The 7,654-nt window shown below is 36.6% G+C and overlaps 1 protein-coding gene across 1 annotated transcript in view; it reads right to left on the reverse strand.

Annotated features, from left to right (window-relative positions):
• Positions 1-7,654, reverse strand: part of Senp7 (SUMO specific peptidase 7) — a gene marked incomplete at its 5' end in the record, with an annotated part of 101,898 nt that overhangs the window by 4,576 nt on the left and 89,668 nt on the right.

The raw sequence follows: 7,654 nt of genomic DNA on the forward strand, positions 1-7,654 counted from the left end.
CAAAATTCATAAAAACAATACTACAGGACTTTAAGACAAAGATTAACCCCAACTCAGTAGTAGTAGGAGACTTCAATACCCCACTGTCTCCATTAGATAGGTCAACAGGACAGAGAATTAACAGAGAGACATCTGAATTAAGCAATACCATATATCAAATGGACTTAACAGACATCTGCCGAATATTCCACCCAAACACCAAAGAATACACTTTCAATTCAGTGACCTATGGAACTTTCTCCAAAATCAACCATGTATAGGGGCACAAAACAAACCTCAACAAATACAAAAAGTTTGAAATAATTCCATGCATTCTATCAGGCCACAATGAAATAAAGATTAAAATCAACACTGGAAGAAACCGCAGTAACCACATGACACATGGAGATTAAACAACATACTCCTGGAATGATGAATGGGTCAAAGGAGAAATTAAGAAAGAAATAAAAGTATTCCTGGAACTAAATGAAAAGAACAATACAACATGACAAAACCTCTGGGACACATTGAAAGCAGTCCTTAGAGTGAAGTTTATAGCTCTAAGTGCCTACATTAAAAACTCGAAAAGATGACAAATAAATGACTTAACATTGCAACTCAATACACTTGAACAGCAACAACAAATGAAACTAAAACCAAACAGACAAGAAGAAATAACAAAAATCAGAGCAGAAATTAATGAAATAGAAACAAAGAAAACAATACAAAGAATCAACGAATCCAAGAGCTGGTTCTTAGGAAGATAAACAAGATTGATAGACCACTAGTCCAGTTAACCAAGAGAAAGAAAGAGCACATCCAAATCAACAAAATCAGAGATGAAAGGGGAAACATCACAACAGACACCAAAGAGATCCAGAACATTATAAGGGAATACTTTAAGAACCTATAAGCTACTAAATTTGAAAACCTAAAAGAAATGGACGGGTACCTAAAAGCATGGGAACCACCAAAACTAAACCAAGAAGAGATTAACAACTTAAACAGGACCGATAACACATAAGGAAACTGAAAAGTAATACAAAACCTCCCAATCAAAATAAGCCCAGGACCAGATGGATTTACAGCAGAATTCTACCGGACATTTAAACAGGATCTACATCCAATACTACTTAATTTATTCAAAGGGATAGAAATGGAGGGAGAACTTCCAAATTCCTTCTATGAAGCCAGCATCACTCTAACACCAAAGCCAGGTAAAGATACAAACAAAAAAACAAAACGGTACAGCCATATGCTTAATGAACATAGATGCAAAATTTCCCAACAAAATACTTGCAAACCACATACAGACACATATCAACAAGACCATCCACCATGACCAAGTTGGCTTTATTCCAGAGATGCAGGGATTGTTCAATATACATAAGTCAATAAATGTCATAAATCATATAAATGGACTCAAAGACAAGAACCACATGGTCATCTCAATAGATGCAGAGAAGGCCTTTGAAAAAATTCAACATGCTTTTATGTTTAAAGTTCTAGAGAGAATTGGACTGGAGGGAACATACCTCAACATAATTAAAGCCATATATAACAAACCCACAGCCAATATCATTCTAAATGGGGAAAAACTGCAAGCACTTCCATTGAAATAAGGAACCAGACAAGGCTGTCCACTACCTCCACCCCTCTTTAACATAGTGCTTGAAACTCTTGCAGTAAAATGAGAGAAATAAATTAAGGAGTAAAAATTGGAAAAGAAGAGATCAAATTATCCCTTTTTGCAGATGATACATTATATCTAAGAGATGCCAAAAATTCCACCAGAGAACTCCTAGAAATTATTAACACATTCAGTAAAGTGGCAGGTTACAAAATTAATCTACAAAAGTCTGTAGCCTTTCTATATACCAATAACAAGCAAGCAAAGAAAGAGTACATGGAAACACTCCCGTTCACAATAGCTGCAAAAAAAAGTATCTTGGAAAAAAACCTGACCAAAGATATTAAAGACCTCTACAATTAATATTTTAAAACCTTAAAGAAAGAGATTGAGGAAGACATCAGAAGATGGAAGGACTTCCCATGCTCAAGGATTGGGAGAATTAATATTGTGAAAATGACCATCCTACAGAAAGTCGTTTATAGATTCAATGCAATGCCAATCAAAATCCCCATGACATTTTTCACAGAATTGGAAAAAAACATCCTAAGATTCATATGGAAGTACAAAGGACCTTAGATAGCCAAAGCAACCCTGAGCACTAAGAGCAATACTGGGGGGATTACTCTACCAGATATTAAACTGTATTACAGAGCTATAGTCATAAAAACAGCATGGTACTGGCACAAAAATAAACACATAGATCAATGGAACAAAATTGAAGACCCAAATATGAGTACATTCAATTTCACCCACCTGATATTTCACAAAGGGGCCAAGAACATGCACTGTAGGAAAGACAACATGTTCAGCAAATGGTCCTGGCAAAACTGGATCTCCACCTGAAGAAGAATGAAACTAAACCCCTATCTTTCACCTTGCACAAAAGTCAATTCCAAATGGATCAAAGACCTCAACATAAAGCCTGAAACTCTGAAACTGTTAGAAGAAAACATTGGCAATAACCTACAAGATATAGGTGTAGGAAAGGATTGTCTAAACCGGACATCAATTGCTCAGGAAACAAGGTCAAGAATTAACAAATGGGAGCTCATTAAACTAAAAAGCTTCTGTACATCAAAAGAAGCAACCAAGGAAGTGACGAGAAAACCCACAGAATGGGAGAAAATCTTCACCAGTGACACATCTGACAGAGGTTTAACATCCAGAGTATATAATGAACTCAAAAAACAAAGAATCAAGAAAGGAAGTAACCCAATTAAAAGATGGGCTAAGGAGGTGAACAGAGAGTTCTCTAAAGAAGAAATAAAGATGGCCAAGAAGCATCTTAAAAGGTGTTCAACATCACTAGTAATTAAGGAAATGGAAATTAAAACCACTTTAAGATTTCATCTTACCCCAGTCAGACTGGCTAAGATCAGGAGAACAAATGAAACCAAATGTAGGAGAGGATGTGGGGAAAGGGGGACGCTCATCCTCTGCTAGAGGGACTGCAAATTTGTTCAACCCCAATGGAAAGCAGTATGGAGAACTATTAAAAAACTACAAATGAACCTACCACTTGACCCAGTTATACCCCTCTTGGCATATACCCAAAGAATGCATCCTATTGCAGAGATACTTGTACATCCATGTTTATTGTTGCTCTTTTCACAATAGCTCAGAAATGAAAGCAACCTAAGTGTCCCTCAACTGATGAGTAGATAATGCAAATGTGGTTCATTTATAAGATGGAGTTTTACTCAGCAGTCAAAAAAGATGAAATCATGAAATTTGGATGTAAATGGATGGAACTAGAAACTGTTATACGAAGTGAAGTAACAGACTCAGAAAAAAAAAATGACATATGTTCTCCCTCATATGTGGATCCTAGCACCAAATCCTTATAAGAGAGTATATTTACAGACATACTACAGGAACCAGGATAATGAAAAGAAACCAGGGAGGTAAAAGAAAAGAAAGAATCTGAAAGAGAAGAACAGTAGAAAACAGGTGTTAACAAGGGAGATATGGATAAAAATGGGGTTAGTTTAAGGGAGGGGTGAGAGAAGATTATACAAGGACCTAGGGGATAAAGGGAAAGAAGAAACTCAAGAGAGGTGGGATCATAGGAGAAGGATATTATTAAGGGAGAAATGGAAAAAACAGGGGCACCTTAAATGGGGAAACCATGATGCAAGGGTTAGACAATACGAGAAATACATAATGCCTAGCTAGTTTTAGAAAACTAGAGGGAACCATATTAGGCCAACAATCTCCTGACAAATTATACATACAACCAGGCCAAAGAATGTAATATATATCTAGGCAAGGTTTATCTGAGAGTGTTTGGTCTTTGTCCAAGCTCTATCTACATGGCACATGGTAATTAAAAGTACCAGACTGGTGGAACTAACCTTCTTGGATGTTTACCAGCCATACTTTGAGGCCTATACTAATTTGGACAGAGGGACATAAAGGACAATTTTTGTTCCTTTCCCTCCTAGATCAACTAAGTTCCAGGGGACTATAAGCATCTTTCTAAATGTCCTGTAACTGTGGTGGGTCACCTGTCTTCTTGATCAAGGAGGCCATGGAGACCCCACCAGATGGACCTGAACCAGTGTCCAGTCTACAAAGAGGAGGGTCAATACAGAAGAAACATTTCCTCCATGCTTCCATGCGAAGCCAGCTATGGTCAAGTAGGACCTTTGACTTATGTTCACAAAGATGGAACTGGTAAAAGAAAGGAGCCAGGGGCTCCTCCCAAGCCCATCTTACCCATGAGGAACAGATCCTCAAACGACCTAAGAGTAAAAATAAATTGGTTTATCTGGGCCAATTGTAGGGTCTTAACCCAAAAGGAAAGTATAACCAAAGATTAATGGGGTCAATATAATTTTTTAAGAGGGTTCATATGTATAGCTAAAGGCTACATAACAAGAAACAATGCCAGACAGGAGATACCTTCCTTTGAGTTATTGGCCCGAGGAGCCCAAAAGACTCCCAGACAGTAACCCAGCATAGAACTGGGAAAATGAACAGCAGACCACAATCTTATCTAAAGAAATAATGATAACTGTTGCTGCTAGATGAGGAACAGCTGATCTTTTAAAACAAGGATCTCTATATAGGCTGACTAGATTCAGCAGACAGACAAGCACTGGGGAATGGCTGGGTGTGCCAACAACACAGTAGACAGTAATAGGGACGACAGAGTATATGGGCTCCAGTATGTGGGAGAGGGGAGGCTATGGGAGGGTGCCATTTGGGAAGTGGGTATACAGACTAATAAGATTGTGTGTGATGTTCTGTATGATAAACACACAAAAAAATCAACAAATTATTTTTATAAAAGACATATTTGAGGAGGAAGCATAAAAATTTACTTCAGGTTAAATAGTAAAAGTGATAAACATTACCAGTAAAATCTACCTGATGAATTTATAGCCATACTCAGGTACTAAGGATCCGAGTGTAACCGACTGTGACTAGCAATCATCAAATACATAGAGATTAAAGATACATGTGCAAACATCTAAGTGTGAGTAGCATTAAAAATGTAGGAAATAGCGTATTTTAAAATGAAATGGAGATCTTCTTTAAAGGGTAAAAACTCATTCAATTTTATGTCTTACAGGGTTTATACTGAGTTCAATATTGTATAACTGTATTAATTCAACTGTGAACCTAAAAATTTACAGCCACATTTGAAAGAGATGTATCCTTGCTCTGGAATGTGTTACTGAATATGTTAAAGCTGTAATGAAACGCTTCTTCTAACCATGTGGTTATTAAATTTAAAAAAAAATTAATTAAAAAAAATAATTCTTCAAGCATAAAAATTTGCTCCTTATTAATTAGTAGATGTGACAAACATTACCACTGAAATCTACCGGATGACTTTATATCCATGCTCAGGTGCCAAGGAGCTCAGAAAGTAACCAACTGTGACTAGTAATAATCAGATACATAGATATTAGAAATGCATGTGCATCTTAAGTGTCAATTGTATTAAAAATGAATTTTTCTGTATGAATGCTCAGATGCCGAGGAGCTCAGAAGGTGGGTGACTGTGACCAGTGATAGTCATGTATATAGAGATTGGAAATGCATGTGAAAACTTCTCAATGTCAAGAGCCCTGGAATGAATTTTTCTGTATGAAACTGTGTGTTTTGACAACGAAGTGGAGATCTTTTTTGAACGTTGGAACCTCATTTAATTTTGTGTCTTACAGAGTTTATAATGAGTAAAAGATTATATAAGCGTAATAATTCATCTGTAAACCCAAAAATGTACAGCCAATTTTGAAAGAGAAGCATCTTAGCTCTGGAAATTGTTATTGAATATGTGAATGCTGTTGTAATGCAATGCTTCTTCTAATTGTGTGGTTGCTAAATAAATAATTTTTTAAAAAAAATTTAAAAAAAGAAAGAGTAAATCCAAATCAACAAAATCAGACATGAAAGGGGCAACATCACAACAGACACCCAAAAGATCCAGACCATTATAAGGGAATACTAAAAAAAACCTATACACTGCTAAATCTGAAAATCTAAAAGAAATGGATGGATATCTAATATCATGGGAACCACCAAAGTTAAACCAAAAGGAGATCAACAGTTTAAACAGACCCATAACACATAAGGAAATCGAAACAGTAATACAAAAGCTCCCGACTAACAAAAGCTCAGGACCAGATGGATTTACAGCAGAATTCTATGAGACATTTAAAGAAGATCTGCATCCAATACTACTTAATTTATTCAAAAAAATAGAAATGGAGGGATATCTAAAGGCATGGGCACCACCTTCCTCAACCCAGGAGTGTCAAGTTGAAACTAAAGCTATCCATCTCAGCAGATGAGGAAGATACCCAGTGTTAACCTTTCCCCATCTCATGTATGCACAGATATGTGCACAAATAGCCTCATACAGATGTACATCAAAAAGATCATTCGCCATGATCAAGTAGGCTTTATACCAGAGATGCAGGGCCGGTTCAATATACCCAAGTCAATAAACATCATTAATCATATCAATGGACTCAAAGACAAAAACCACATCATCATCTCAATAGATGCAGAAAAGCTTTTGACAAAATTCAGCATGCATTTATGTTCAAAGTCCTAGAGGGAAGTGGACTGGAGTGAACATACCTCAACATAATTAAAGCTATATATAACAAACCCACAACTAACTTCATTCTAAATGGAGAAAAACTGGAAGCATTCCCATCAAAATCAGGAACCAGAGGAGGATGGCCATTATCTCCACTCCTTTTCAACATAGTGCTTAAAACTCTTGCTAGAGCAATAAGACAGGAGAAGGAAATTAAAGGAGTTCTAATTGGAAAAGAAGAGGTCAAACTATCACTTTTTGAAGATAATATGATACTATACCTAAGATCCCAAAAATTCCACCAGAAAACTCCTAGAACTGATCAACACTTTCAGTATTGTGGCAGGTTATAAAATCAATCTACAAAAATCAGTAGCCTTTCTATATAGCAATAACAAGCAACTGGAGAAAGAATACAGGGAGATGCTCCCATTCACAACTGCTGCAAAAAAAATTCTTGGAATAAATCTGACCAAAGGCACCAAAGATCTCTACAATGAAGATTTTTAATCATTAAAGAGACTGAGGAAGACACCAGGAGATGGAAGGACCTCCCACACTCCTGGCCTTGGAAGAATTAATATTGTGAAAATGTCCATCCTATCAAAAGCAATATATAGATTCAATGCAATCCCAATTAAAATCCCCATGACATATTCAATGAATTAGAATAAAACCATCCTTAAATTTGTATGGAAGCACAAAAGACCCCAGATAACCAAAGCAACTGAGCACAAAGAGCAAGGCTGGGGGGGGGGGGATGACGACGACACTATACCAAATATCAAAGTATACTACAGAGCTATAGTCATAAAAACAGCATGGTACTGGCATAAAAATAGACACATAGATCAATCAAACATCATCAAAGACCCAAACCCGAGTGCACACAATTTCAGCCACCTAGTATTTGACAAAAATGCCAAGAACATATAATGGAGGAAAGACAGCATCTTCAACAAATGGTGCTGGCAAAATTGGAT

Source organism: Nannospalax galili, unplaced genomic scaffold (assembly GCF_000622305.1).
Source record: "Nannospalax galili isolate Female #2095 unplaced genomic scaffold, S.galili_v1.0 scaffold1184, whole genome shotgun sequence".
NCBI classification, from domain to species: Eukaryota; Metazoa; Chordata; class Mammalia; order Rodentia; family Spalacidae; genus Nannospalax; species Nannospalax galili.